Source organism: Pungitius pungitius, chromosome 2 (genome assembly GCF_949316345.1).
Source record: "Pungitius pungitius chromosome 2, fPunPun2.1, whole genome shotgun sequence".
NCBI classification, from domain to species: Eukaryota; Metazoa; Chordata; class Actinopteri; order Perciformes; family Gasterosteidae; genus Pungitius; species Pungitius pungitius.
This window is the reverse complement of record NC_084901.1, coordinates 28,047,238-28,063,256: the sequence shown is the minus strand read 5'-3', so window position 1 is coordinate 28,063,256 and position 16,019 is coordinate 28,047,238.

Here is a 16,019-nt window from a genome sequence, read left to right as displayed (position 1 = left end):
ATCATCTAGACACAGGAGCAGCAGCTTCTCGCCACAGCTGTAACCATGTTTTATTTTTATTTTTTTGCAACTGACAGAATATTTGAAATACGGAGAAGTTAAATGGAAACGTGGTATGTTGCTTATTTAATGAGATAATAATAGACGTAGGAGACCATTTATGTCAATTAAATTAACTAATAATAAAAAATACATGTATTTATTCATCAATAAAATATATTCTATATATCAATAAAAATAGTCATATGAATGCAAAACATTTTTTCAAAGTATATATATATATATAAGATGCCTTTAAGATTTTATATTCAGATTCAGACTTCAGATTTGACGTTCATTTAGTACAAAATATGCTTGTGACTGAGTGCCCTGACATTTTGCTATAGAAGTTATTATTGTTTGTTATTTAGGTCTTTGATGTCAATACGCACCATTTCAACATAAATACTACAACACAGGTCCACTCAGGCTTCGACAAAGTAAAAGCTCTGAAGGCATGTTGAGGCCCCTGCCTATGTACATCTTTTCATCTCATTCTTTGACCTGCTGGTACTACAGCCCTTTGTATTTATAATAGGCTTACCATCTTTTGACTGTAGCTACATTTTGAAACATTATTACTTACTAATGAAATAACTTAACTACTTGTACTGTGTTTACATCAAATGCAAAGGGAGTTTTTGCGCAGAGGAACAGGGCTCACTTTGTGAACATGTTTTATCAATCATGGCTGAAATAATAAGAAACTCCCATACATCATCCGGAGGTGGGAATTTCAAGAATGTACCGCTAATCAACAAATTTATGATTTGAATTTTTACATTACATGTCAACTAGCTGACAGATTTACCCAAAGTGAAAAGGAGAAAGCAAAAGACAATAACTCTAGGAAATAAAACAACCCTAGCAGGGCAAGCTAACAGTCAATTCTATCTAATACAGCCGACACTATAGCAGAAACTGGCAGTCCAGTCACTTAAAAACAGCAGGGACTAAAGAAAAGGGGCGATGGTGGCGCATGGAGTAGTGCAGTGCACTGGGAGCCATGGTTCGAACCCCGGCTGCCCCATGTGCCATGTCGAAGTGTCCCTGAGAAAGACGCCTAACCCCTAATTGTTCCCCAGGCAAAAATGTAATGCATGGGTTATAATGCAATGTAAGTCGCTTTGGATAAAAGCGTCAGCTAAATAACATGTAATGTAATGTAAAAGCAGAAAATAGCAGTCTAACGTAAAACAGCAAAAAATAACAGCAAATTTAGCAGCCTAGCTTGGTTTAGGGAAAATATGCTTTTAATGTTTATAAACAAACAACCAGGAAGCCAAAAATAACTACATAATAATGTATATCTGCATCAATTGTGCATCTACTCATGTCCATTTGCGTCTGACTTAGTATGTAATAGTACTATTTCATCTCAAAATCCAATCCAATCAGAAATCACAATTCTCCTTGAGAAAGCGCCGGCTCACCTTCAAAATCCCATCAGTTAAATGGACACCCCATTCTTTTTAGTCCTGGATCCACTGAGCTTGGCACTGTGCTAAATACTCAACAGTGCCCTTTCCACAGTCTCTACAATTTAAGCTCAGTTCTTCTTAATAGCACCTTCCCTCTGCCATGCTGCCTCCTGGCCAGACTCACATTGGTTTGATTTGGAAGAAAAAGGTTACCCCTGCTGTTGTTACTTTATGTGGGAATTTTATTTTCCCCAGACGGCATCAGAGAATTGTCAGAATTCCCAGGGGAAATTAGTCTGTAATGCATTCGCAGTCTGTTTGCCTAACTGAACTCACTCAAACTACTTTCATTGAATTTAACCAAACTCCATGTAACAATTCATACACTTCAGATTCAAGGAAATATTTTCCATCTGTTTTACCTCAACATACCAAACAGTCTCCCGAAGATCAGTTTACACTTGGTCTCTTATTTTCAAAAATTGGAAGCATAAAATGGAGATATCTTAAAGGGGACATATTATGAAAGCTCCACTTTTTTAGTGCTTCTACACATTAAATTGGGTATCTGGCATGTCTACTGACCCCAAAACTCTGGAAAAAAACAACTCCCATGATTAGTTATGGTTCTTGTACATCAGAAACGTCATGCTTGATTGACTGCGAATAAGCTTCCTTAACATTCTCTCGTCACTATGAAATGGGAGTCTCTCTTACATGGCCTTGGTCCGCCCTCCTTGCGGTATTTTGAATGTGACAATTGAATGTGCTGAACATGCCTTTTTTCCCATTCATGCCCTCGCAGATCAGGGTAAATGTATGATTCATCTTTTTGTTTGTGAATGGACATACAGTATGTCTGGATTGTATGATCATATGACAAAGTGGGATACCTGACAGAATCGACCACTTTTCCATGAAACAACACCAAATGATGTCTACTCACTGAACTCAAACGTCTTGTTTTCAAATTATATTTTTCTGCCCCGTTAAAAGATATTTGCTTTAAATTTGATTCAAAAAATGGGATGCCTCATATGTCACGGCTCGTTGGCGATGTTGCCCTCACTCTGATTGGATAGCTGAAAATGATGGAGGTGGAGTGAAAGCAAACGCTAAGTGATCCCATCGCTGATGATGTTGCTCCAATCAGCCAATCTTATGCTATATTGAGAGAGAGAAATGGTAATGAGATGAGATGAGAGTGGTATCTCAAGGGCATTGAAGATCACATTTCTCTTAATTTTGTTTTTTAAATATAATGATTATTTGATTTTAATTACTATTATCTTACTTTTGAAAAGGAACTCCAAGGTATTTGAGTCAATGCACTCTCATAACCTATTCAGACTTGTTACTAAAACTACGTAATACTACATTTAATGCTGCAGAACCGGAGTTCTATTTCCTTCCTACTGACCCCTAGAGGCAGTGCTTCACACTGGATTATCTTCTGTCTCGCACTTGCACAGGTCGAGTCTTTATACTAACAGTCACCTGTGACCTCTGATGATCCCCTCGTCATACTGAGATCAGACCTATTTCATCACCCTGGTAGCTACCTTAGTTAAACAAGCTGTTTAATGTTTATCGTGTGTTACCCTGTGACCATCTGTTGGAGCTGCGGACCTTCCCGCCCTCCAAAGGCTGTGACAAATTGCCCTTCTTAAAAGGGAAGAGCTTGCTTCGCTCTACGGTACATCAAGGCCCACCTAAAGCGCAAAGACGGCAATAAGTGAGATTGATTGAAATTTGTTTCTAACCGCTGTTCGTTGTCTGCTGTTGGCCGAGTACTCCTGCGTTGAGCTAAATAAGCGAAGTACTAACGAGAGCGTAGAGAAAGCTATGCTGTCCCACTCCCAATCTCAGTGAGCGTCGTTAGCTAACTTGAGTTTCAAACTTAACAGTGCAGGAGGGGTTTAAACTGCAGACCCACCTGCCACTGAGGAGGATGCTATTTCACCGTCAGCCTTTATCGAGCACAGCAAAGAGCAGCTCTCTCATACTCCGGAGCCTGGCTCCTGTTTTTCAGCACAGACGTTAGTTCCATGGCGTCTGTCATTCGCACGGCACTGGCGAGCCTGGAGTTGGACACGCAGCCGCCCGAGCCCCGGCCTGAGAGTGCCTACTAGGGGCAGATTCCGCCCTTACCACCTCTTCATTGGATCTTGTGTTGCAGGAAGAACTGCTACTCCTCAATGCCAGTTTAGGGCCGATAGGAATCTTCTCTTCTATATCTAAGAACAAGTACGAAACCTAATGTTCTTCCTGATGTTAGTCAGGAAGAACATTCCTGTTGACTCCTCCAGAACTCCTCCTGCCTTTGCAAACGCAGCGCTGATACTTGTCCTGTGATCTGAAAAATAAATTTTCCAGGAGAACACCAGAACACTCGGTCGGAATTGACAAACATTGCAATAGTGCACAATCTTTGGCGATTGGACTTTATCCTAAACCGGGATAATCAACAGGCTGTGATGCCGAGTTCTGCTCGGCAGAATCCCCTCCAGAGTCCAGACACTGGTGGTGGTGTGAAGGGAGTTGATGAAAACCAAGGGTGAGGGAACAATGCCTGATAGCTGCTGGAGGTGCCTGGGGTGGAAGAGGGTCGCATCTGGTTTTATGCTGAAATGACACCTGACAGCAACAACAGAGAGAACCCCTTAAAATGTTTGACAGCACCTATATGATTGGTTTAGAGACACAGCACCGCCTGTTGGTTGTATACACCTGGGCACAGCCAATCTCCGCTGACTGGATGATTCTGGGAAACCAGCTGAGGCATATATAAATTACGCATGGCATGAAGGGAGTCTTCCTTCAAGAATTACCGCTTAAGCTGCATGAGAGAAGTCGTTTGGCTGAATTCTTCCAGATATCCCCAACCAGGCTTCCAATTTTGTTCACGTTTGCCCCGCAAATACTCCAATCATGAAAACATTTGCAGTGGTTTCTGCAGTGGAAACATATGTACATATACAGTAGATACACGTTTTAACGCACTTATCTGTTTACCTTGTTTAAATTTTTCTTATTTTTCTTTAATTATTTTATCACAATTATCGAGACGCTTTTCACTATGAAAAACACATGTGACAATAAATGGCTTTTGATTGTGAGAGAATCAAGTAGTACACACTTGTACAAGCTAACTACAGTGTATTTGTTCTGACCTTTGCGGATGCACTAACAACGCAGTCAGGCAGCAGTGAGTTGTCAGCAAAGCAGTGCTAAAGCCTTCAATAACGTTAGCAAGAGAGTGGGAGAAAAAAATGGGCAAAAATAATGATTCTCCGAGATCCCACTGGGGCAATAGCTGTTCAGTGAGACTTTTCAGATACATGAGTGGTGGTTTAAACCTCAGTGTCAGCACACAACTGCTCTACTGAAGTGTCCTTGAGCAAGCCCTGGGGCCAAAGTACTCCAATGGGGCTTAGGGAACATATATTATTGGAAATCTTTAACTACGGGCATACATTACTTGTAGGTCTATGTAGGAGCCATATTCATTTGGTATTATTTAATTTAATTTTGCTCTGTGCCACTAGGGGGCTGTATGTGCTTTGTGGCTCAGCTGACCTCGGATCAGCCCAGGTAGGCCATTTAACCTGCAGGAATCCCAGACACAGGTGTTGCTAATTTGGGAAGCAAACAGTTTTCGACTGTGCCAGTGTGCGTGTGTGCCTTTGTGTTGAGCAATGCGGTTTGTTATTTTGGGGTAAATGTATTATGAGCAAAGTTTGCCGCTATATAAAATTGCATGTAAAATAAACATACAAATTAATTGTAACAACCAAAGAACTCTCCGTTTTTGCTGTGTTCGAGCGCACCGGGCGCACGTCTAAACCTATCCGCCTTATTAGTAACCAGTACTAGACTTCGTTTAGGACTTCGTCAGTACAGTCTATATAAAACAACTTTCGATTGGAGAAAATATTTAAGAGGGAGAGAAGGATCGAGTGTAACAGATGAAGCGAGGTGTGTGAGCTAACCAGCAGGCATTAGCATTGACCTTTCCCCAATAGTTTGGCTGAGCCAACCTGGGCTAACGTAGGGACTGGTGCTGCTATGTTAAATGCTAGCATGTCAAAACCAATCTCATCAAATCCTTGATTCAACCTTTACCGTGCCTCAATGGGCTCCGGATGTAATAAGCAATATCTCTAAAGTGCGAAAAGGCCACAGGACCAACAAGGTTTCCATGTGAGAGAATATGATAATGTTTGTGTGTATGTGAGTGTCAGTTAACTGTAATATTCTCACACAGGGTAAGAAATTTAGGGGACAATTTTCGCCCACAATGACTTAAAACCAGGGGCATTTTATAAGAAATTGGTCATTTTTTGAGACTTGTGAAATAACAAATACTTAATTGGGCTTAGTGTAAGTACATTTGTCATTAAATGGCAGCAATAAGACTATTAAGCTGTGTTTCCACAGATGCCAAGTGTTTTCTTAGATTTTAAATCAGACTTTCACAATTTTGTTTGTATTTGTAGATTCTCGTGTGAAGCAATGTCAAACAGCTTGACCATTCTGCAGAACGCTGGGACACATTTGTTAATGTTTTTGCTCCCTTTGATAAAGTCAGAAGATTTCACCGGTGCTGCTGGACAACGAAGTTGGTAGCTCGTTGTTGGCAAGTCGAGTTCCTTGGGTACCTTGCAAAAAATGCGGGTGGTTCTCTTGTCCTCCACCAGACGATCTTCTATCTTCCATTTCTCAATGGTCAATGGGTGCGTTGATTTTCTCTTTTGAGAATCAGACAGTGACGAAGACTGGATTTGCTCTTCATCCCTCACAGGTCTGATCAAGAAGCGCTACATTTTTTTTTCTTTAAGAATGTTTGATTCTTCCCGCACACGCAACATCAATCAAGGAGAGAATAAAAACATTCTATAGCAACTGGACAGTTATTACGCTACATGTTTTCGACAAGTTAACTAAATTATTGTTAGAGAATTATGGAGGTATTTTTTACCCCATTCCTCGTGTATTTCCTACGCTGGTCTCAGACACACAGAAAAGGATATCATTTGATATAATCCAACCAAAGCAAAATAAAAATCCCACCCAGCACAGGCCTTTTTGGTTAGTGTTTTGTTACGTTTTGTGCATAAAAGCTTCTGAACTTAAAGTGAAATAAAAGACACCCTGAAACAGATTTAATGAGCCAAAAGAATGATTTTTAGGATAGGACAGTCTCAAACAGACATAATAACTTACTACCACTCATGCCAGAATTGGAAAAGCACTAAGACGCAAATAGCTGTCCAATAAAATTGTGCATTCACATGATAGTTTTCACTCCGACTGTTAAATGTAAGTTTCTGTGTCGTTGCTTTGTGACACATTTACTTTGACTTGTGTGCATAAAACACATATCAGCATTTATGTCATCAATACGCATTAATCCAAAGGTCAGACCTCTTTACAGAAATGAATTCTTGCATTGGGATTGCATTTATAATCGCATAAATGAACACACAATTGGCACATTTATGGTCTTTTTGTTGTTGTAATCAGGTATTGAAACAGGGAACAGAGGGGTAAGTCTCAAATACAGTTTTTATTGATGCAACGTTGCAGACGCAGAGTGGAAAAGGTAAGTTGTATTGACACAAAGCATATGGAGAGTCTTATCTGAGTGGCAAAGAGTCCTGCTTGTTGACGGGTGCAGATGCCGATGGGAGCGGTGAACAGATGAATCCTTGGAGGTGGATCGGGCGGAAGACAAGACGATGACTACTGGAGTTCAGGTAAGCTCAGGTAGGTATCTGGGAAGACACAGGGGTGAGCTCGGTGGGTCTGTGGTCCTGGAATGACGAGATCAGACAACGGGTGAGGGATGCATGTTGGGTTATGAAGGAGTGCTGGTGATTGGGCTCAGGTGAAGATGATTAGTAGTCAGGTGACAGGGATCGGGTGACTGAATGAGAGGGAGGGGAGTGGGAGGTGATGGTGAACGGGACGAAAGTGTAATCCTGACAGTTGTTCTGTGATGATCGGAGAGGGCACTTATGTGCCGGGATGGTTGGAAATCAAAGGATATGAGAACCCTTTCAGGAGGTTTTTATGCATTTGAAAAACGTGAAACTGACATCAAATGGAGAAGAGGGCAGGAGAAAGGAGATAAGAGCGGGTAACAATAAAGGCCTTTACTGGACAAGACAATATTTTGACATTGATATTTTTATTTATTCCCAATGTCTTTCACTTTTTTGCAGCAACAAATTGCATCCACAGAAAGATGGCTTTGTATAACGCCATGTAGTTGTTGGGTGAAACTAATATCATGCAGAGACTCACACTTCTTTGAGGCTCTAGCAGCGCTTTTGAACCACCATGACAGAGCCCATAATTCAAATAGTTAGGAGATATACTGAACATTTAATATTAGTTAGTATTTTGGGGGAAAATGCACAGCAAGAAAAAGTAGGAAGTAGGAAAAAGTTAGACCAATTAAAGTGCTTGCAGTATTGTTTATTTTTTTTTACTTTTTTACAAACCATAAACTATTTGTGTTAGCCTATCCTACAGTTACAATCCCTTACAACTAATAGTTACTGTATGATGTTTTCATTTAAATGCTCTATTAGGGATGCGGAGACGTCGTCTAACAAATGGAATCTTTATGAAATGGGCAGTTTTAAAAATTAAAAAGCAAAAAATAGAAGAATGATATTCAGTCCAAATGCACGTATGATAAAAAGACATTTGCCTACCGTTGCTTGAAATAAAAAATGTGTTGTGACAATCAGATGAGCCTAAAGTAATTTGTTAACCCTACAGCTAATGTATCATTTTTACATGCTAACGCGCAAGAGTGAGACAGACAGGTGCCAGAGATAATGCGTCAATTTGATTGTGTTTCGAACATCATCATTGTCATTTTACAGAACGGCTGCACGTAAACTTGGCATTAACTAATCAATCGGGTCACGTTGGAGATGGCAATGTGAAGAACTTACGCAAACTTAAAAAGACGTCAAAAGCTTTCAGAGGAAATAAAGGCAGATGGCCCGAACTTGAAAGCCTCGGTGAACACGCAGAGAGCAGACAGCAGACAGCAGACTTCTGTGGTTTTAGTGCGCAGGAGAAAGATGATGAAAGCAATCAATGATTTTTTCTGGTTGAATGGTTATTTTATTCATCTGCTATGTTACTGCAGGTTTAGTGTCGTGTTATAGGCACTTTGTGGAAAAATAAATGTATTTCCGGTAATTAAAAATAAACGCTTTCTGTGTAAATATCTCATGTTACAACGTGGACACATGCGATTTATATATGTACACCTTTTTTTTCTTTTTAAATTCAGTTGGTGCAGCTTATATTCAGGTGCGCTCTATAGTCCGGAAATCATGCTAGTCACTTTTTTGTACTTAAACAATGCTATTTGCCATTGCTTTGTAATCATTGTATGATCATTACTTTTCAAAGTACCATAGGATAGTTATCCCGAGCCACATACATGTTACGAACATGTATGTGACAACAAATTGAACCAAAATGCTGAAGCTCAACACCATTGGTTCGGCCTGTGGCTTACATGCCTCAAGTGTGCAGTCCGTGTAAACTTTAATAGTTTATTCAGGAATCAGGAAACGTTTATTGCCATAGTATGTTATACATACATGGAAATTGTCTTGGCGTATGTCACGGTTACTGATACCGGAGTACGGGAGAACCCAAATGCACGACTCGTACACGATGGACAAGACAGGAGGGTTTTAATCAAGGTTCAGGCAGGGTCAAAACCGGGAGATCCGTCAGGAGGCAAACAAGTCCAGAGGGGCAGGCAGGTAATCCGTAGACGAGGACAGGCAGGGTCAGAATCAGGAGGGCACACAGACAGGCAGACAAATCCAAAACGGGGCAGGCAGGTAAATCGGGGTCGAGGAACAGACGAGGTCGGAATCGAGAAAAACAGGATGGCTTCGGGAAACGCTGGAAAACTTGGTAGAACACACAAGACAATCTGGCAGTGAGCAACAGAATGTGACTGGCTTAAATAGTGAGTGACTGACGAGGGAAGGCACCACAGGTGAGGGTGAGGAGAACCAGGTGCAGGAAATCAGGTGACGAGGTGGGAGGATCTGAAATGACAGGAGAGTTAGTGAACATGCAGTGGAGATGAATAGACTATGATGTGAACACCCAGTGAAGATGAAAAATAAACTATGATGTGGACGTATGTGTGACAGAACTCCCCCCTCTAGGGACGGCTCTCGACGTCCCCCTGGGCTGGTCCGGGTGTGCTCTGTGGAAGTCCCTGATCAGGGAAGGGTCTAGTATGTGGCGTGACGGGACCCACAAGCGCTCCTCTGGGCCGTATCCCTCCCAATCCACCAGATACTGCAGCCCCCTACCCCGTCGACGAGACTTGAGTAGGCGCCGGACCGTGTAAGTTGGGCCCCCGTCAATGAGCTGGGGGGGCGGAGGGGGTCTGGAGGAGGGTTGAAGTGGACTCTCCAGGACAGGTTTTAGCCTGGAGACATGAAAGGTGGGGTGGACCTTCATGGCCCGCGGCAACTGGAGTCTGACTGCTGCAGGGTTGACGACCCTGGAGACTGGAAAGGGACCCACAAATCGAGCCGCCAACTTCTTGGACTCCACTCTGAGTGGAAGGTCCCGGGCGGACAACCAGACACGTTGTCCCGGGACATAGCAGGGTGCCGGGGTGCGACGTCTATTAGCCGACCGTTGATACCGGTCCGAGGTACGCAGGAGCGTGGAGCGGGCTTGCTTCCAGGTGCGCCGACACCGCTGAATGAACGCCTGGACAGAAGGGACGCTTGCCTCCAGTTCCTGCTCCGGAAACAGCGGAGGTTGGTATCCTCTTGAACATTGGAAAGGTGAGAGCCCGGTAGCCGAACTGGGGAGTGTGTTGTGGGCATACTCGACCCATAGGAGTTGCTGGGACCAAGAGCGGGGGTTGCGGGAAGAGATGCAGCGTAGAGAAGTCTCCATCTCCTGGTTCATCCGCTCTGCCTGACCGTTGGACTGTGGGTGAAATCCAGACGATAAGCTGACTGTGGCCCCCAGTAGCCTGCAAAACTCAGACCAAAAATGAGAAGTGAATTGTGGCCCCCGATCGGAGACCACATCGACGGGCAGACCATGCAGGCGGAACACCTTCTGTAATAGCAATTCTGCTGTCTCTTTAGCAGAAGGCAGCTTAGGTAGAGGGATGAGTTGAGCAGACTTGGAGAAGCGATCAATTACCGTTAGAATAACTGTGTTACCGTCAGATGGGGGTAGGCCGGTTACAAAATCCAAGGCAATGTGGGACCAGGGACGATGAGGGATGGGCAGGGGGTGAAGAAGGCCGGATGGAGCCTTGTGAGAGGGCTTATGCTGAGCGCAGATAATGCAGGCACTGACGAATTCTCTAGCGTCCTTCTCCATGGTGGGCCACCAAAACCGTTGTTTCAGCAGAGCTAGCGTGCGGATCACTCCCGGGTGACAAGCCAGGCGGGAAGAGTGACCCCACTGCAGGACCTTTGAGCGCAGATTCGCTGGGACAAACAGAAGGTTATCGGGGCAGGCACTCGGTGCCGGTTGCGCTGTATGAGACTGTTTTACTTCCTCTTCCACCTCCCAGGCCACTGCCCCAACAACACATTCAGGGGGGAGAATGTTCTCCGGACTCTGAACGCAGCTCCTGGACTGGTACTGACGGGACAGGGCATCAGGTTTGGCATTCTTCGTGCCCGGCCGGTAAGTTAGAGTAAACTCGAAACGGTTAAAAAATAGAGCCCACCTTGCCTGTCTGGAGTTCAACCGCTTGGCAGAGCGAATGTACTCTAAGTTTTTGTGGTCAGTCCATACCATAAACGGCTGGTCAGCTCCCTCCAGCCAGTGTCTCCACTCCTCCAGTGCAAGCTTTACCGCCAATAACTCCCGATCCCCGATGTCATAGTTCCTCTCCGTGGCAGACAGTTTCCGGGAGAAGAAGGCGCATGGATGAACCTTCTGATCTGTAGACGACCGCTGCGAGAGAACTGCTCCTACACCGGTGTCCGACGCATCCACCTCCACCACAAACTGGCGAGCAGGGTCTGGGAAAACAAGGATAGGGGCAGAGGTAAAACGTGTTTTCAATTCCCCGAATGCCCTGGCCGCTACCGAGGTCCACTGAAAGGGCACTTGTGGGGAGGTTAGAGCGGTGAGAGGAGCAGCCACAGCACTGTAGTTCCGAATGAACCGCCGATAGAAATTGGCGAAGCCCAAAAAACGCTGCAGTTCTTTGCGGGTGGAGGGTTGGGGCCAGTCTGCCACCGCCCTGGTCTTCGCAGGGTCCATCTGAATATTGCCGGCTTTGATGACGAAGCCCAGAAAAGATACTTCCGAGGTGTGGAAACTGCATTTCTCTGCCTTAACGAAGAGGTGATTCTCAAGGAGTCTCTTGAGGACTTGCAGTACATGCATTGGTTGGCCTGCAGGCGGCGGTGCCTTTCAGCCGGAGCGAGTCGAGCCCGTCCCAGCTGCATTGCCTCTGGCCCCGCGATAGACTCAGAAGGTCCACCCTCGGTTGGTGCCCGTCGCGGTTCCGGCCACTGGCGCGGCGGTGATCCTGAAGCTGCGCAAGCGACCCTCTCTCTTCTCCGCTCCCGCAGACGGCCGTCGATCCGAATGGCGAGGGCGACCAGCTCGTCTAAACCAGCAGGGAGATCCCGAGCTGCCAATTCGTCCTTTACGCGGCTGGATAATCCGTGGTAGAAGGCATCGCGAAGCGAGGCTTGGTTCCAGTCACTCTCCGCTGCCATGGTGTGAAAGTCAATGGAATAGTCGGAAACGGATCGTATTCCCTGCTGCAGACCAAACAGTCCCCGGGCCGCCTCTCGTCCGGGAGTGGCATGGTCAAAAACCCTCTGCATCGCCTCGGAAAACGACGCGACGGAGGAACAGATAGAAGTCTGTTTAGCCCATTCGGCCGTTCCCCAATCCCTTGCTCTCCCTGTGAGCAAGGAAACAATGTACGCTACCCGGGACCTCTCGGTGGGAAACGCGGACGGCTGGAGCTCGAAGGCGAGCGAACACTGTACCAGGAACGGTCGACAGGAACCGGGAGCGCCGGAACAACGCTCGGGTGGAGGAAGACGTGCGTCGGACATTGGAGCGGAGGTGGGTGCTTGGGCAGCAGCGGGGGTGACGTCCGGAGTACGCGTCACCACGGCGAGGTTCCGCAGGTGGTCGCGGAGGGACTCCATGCTGCTCTCATGGCGGGCCGACATAGACTGCATGGCCTCAGCCATGAAGTGGAGCTGCTGCTCATGGCGCTGCAACATGTTGCTTGGATTCGGGGTTTCGGGCTCGGTACGTTCTTGGTCGGCTGGGTTCATGTTTGGCCAGATTGTACTGTCACGGTTACTGATACCGGAGTACGGGAGAACCCAAATGCACGACTCGTACACGATGGACAAGACAGGAGGGTTTTAATCAAGGTTCAGGCAGGGTCAAAACCGGGAGATCCGTCAGGAGGCAAACAAGTCCAGAGGGGCAGGCAGGTAATCCGTAGACGAGGACAGGCAGGGTCAGAATCAGGAGGGCACACAGACAGGCAGACAAATCCAAAACGGGGCAGGCAGGTAAATCGGGGTCGAGGAACAGACGAGGTCGGAATCGAGAAAAACAGGATGGCTTCGGGAAACGCTGGAAAACTTGGTAGAACACACAAGACAATCTGGCAGTGAGCAACAGAATGTGACTGGCTTAAATAGTGAGTGACTGACGAGGGAAGGCACCACAGGTGAGGGTGAGGAGAACCAGGTGCAGGAAATCAGGTGACGAGGTGGGAGGATCTGAAATGACAGGAGAGTTAGTGAACATGCAGTGGAGATGAATAGACTATGATGTGAACACCCAGTGAAGATGAAAAATAAACTATGATGTGGACGTATGTGTGACAGCGTAAGGTGCATGAAGACAGTACAATAAATACAACATAGTGCAAATAAGATAAAAATAGAATAAAAGTATAATAAAATATAAAATATAAGCTATGGGTTAGTACGCTAAAAACTAAAGCTATGGGTTAGTAATTCGGAATAAAAATGAGGATAAAGTGCACCAGCTAAACAAAGTGACGGGTGACAAGTGAAAAATGAGCATGGGAGTCAGAGTCAGTCAGGGGAGGCCCGGGCTCTGTTGATGAGCCCGACTGCCGAAGGGAAGAAACTGTTCGTGTGGCGGGAGGTCTTAGTCCTGATGGACCTAAGCCTCCTGCCGGATGGAAGGGGCACAAACAGTTCATGTCCAGGGTGGAAGGGGTCAGCTGCAATCTTTCTGGCCCGCTTCAGAGTCCTGGCAGCGAACAAGTCCTGAAGAGACGGAAGATTGCAGCCAATCACCCTCTCCGCAGAGTGGATGACACGCTGCAGCCTGCCCTTGTCCTTGGCTGTGGCTGCAGCGTACCACACGGTGATGGAGGAGGAGAGGATGGACTCGATGATGGCCGTGTAGAAGTGCACCATCATCGTCTTTGGCAGGTTGAATTTCTTCAGCTGCCTCAGGAAGAACATCCTCTGCTGAACCTTTTTGGTGATGGAGCTGATGTTCAGCTCCCACTTGAGGTCCTGATGATGGAGCCCAGGAAACGGAAGGAGTCCACAGTGGTGACGGGGGAGTCACACAAGGTGAGGGGGGAAGGTGGGGCTGCGTTCTTCCTGAAGTCCACGACCATCTCCACTGTCTTCAGGGCGTTAAGCTCCAGGTTGTTCTCGCTGCACCACGTCACCAGGTGGTCAGACTCCCACCTGTAGGCGGACTCGTCCCCACCAGAGATTAGTCCAATGAGGGTGGTGTCATCAGCAAACTTCAGGAGCTTGACGATCTGGTGACTGGAGGTGCAGTTGTTGGTGTACAGGGAGAAGAGCAGAGGGGAAAGAACGCAGCCTTGGGGGGAACCGGTGCTAATGGACCGAGAGGCAGAGACGTGTTTCCCCAGCTTCACGTGCGGTTTGATGTCCCTTTTTCCTCTCAGGGAAATTTTGAGACATTAACGAAACAACCAAAGAATAGGTTAGAGTTCAGAGTAGATGTTACAATTAACTTCAAATTCAGGTGTGTGCTAACAAATGTTCTCAAACCACGTGGGAGAGTACAGGACAAAATGTTCACGTCAAACAAATAAAAAAATTAAACCTCTAAACACCAAAACAAAAAGACTTTGCATGCTTCTCTAAACATTTTGTGCCAAATATTCCTCTTCCACCTCAGTCGTGTGCCTTTTATTCTGGGCCCCACTCAGCTGAATGTTCCTACAGAGATGGTGCTGCCCAAAGGACCAGCATGACTGGCTAGCACAGGTGGAATCCGTTTTACCTTTTTGGCACCTGGAGAGAAAACAAGGAAGGGAGAAGGAAATAAAGTCAGGGAGGCAGAAAGCACACACAGGCATCTTGCCCCGGCCTCACTACAACTGGACCAAGTGGCAGAAACGAGAAAAAGACCCAGAGCTTCAGCTTACCCTTCACGCGGCTGCCGAACTGCGGATAACGTCTCGTAGAGCTCTACTCCCAGTGAAGCAGCCTGGCAAAAAGCAAATGGAACATGTCTGTATTATTAACAAGTCGTTGGGGCAGCTCATCTTTGCTTTCTGGAAGCTACAGTGACTCACTATGGTCCCCTCAGGGAAGAGTGGACCGGGGCTAGCTTGTTCACTTAAATCAGTATGCAACACAATACATTGACAATCCTGTTTCATATTTTGAGTATTTTATTGTAAAACAATAGTCTGTGCCTTCATGATGTAAGCCACTGTTGCACCTATGACATTCTCTACACAATAAATTATAATGATTACCTCTATTTCCAGTTTTGTATGGACATATTTGCTTAATGTTATAAGGCATTTTGTGGTTTTATTTATAATATGTACTCGTGCACATCCCACTGCTAAGATGACACCCCAGGGGCATGTCTACACATCTCCCTTGTTCTCTCCTTGGGCCCCTTAAAAGCAGCATGGCGCTTTTGTTAAGTGTGATAAGTGGGACTCCAAAGGTCATCTACAAACAGCTTAACGTGAGGGAGCCGTGAACGTCTCATACTGAATATTGCTTACGGTGCTTAAATTTGAACCAAAGACATTAAAATGAGTTTCTTTTTTACAAATTTTTGCTGCAACAACCCAATTACACTTCAAATCACACTGATCTCTCTCCCGCTCTCTTTAAACTTTGACCTTTACCTCCTAACCAGTCCGGTCAACGGGTGGGGGGATGGATGGGGTGCGCGGTTGGTTCGGTCGACGGGAGGGTGGTGGGTGTACAGATGACACTAATTTGGCCCGCGGGCCTTGAGTTTAACATATGTGCTCACATGTGTGTGTTTGCAGTGTGTCAGCGGTGGTTGTTGTGGTTTGTTTGCATGTGGGGATATTAATAAATTTGACTTGATTATACTCCTGACAGGCTGTGATTAAACGTTTTATTGCCCCCCCATCCCTTTGTTGCGGGCTTACGCTGGATGTTACTCGTGGGTGATGGGAAAATAAAAAAGAGTTCATAAACAATTCCTGTCATTATCTCTGCTCGGCTCCCACCCTGCCACGCT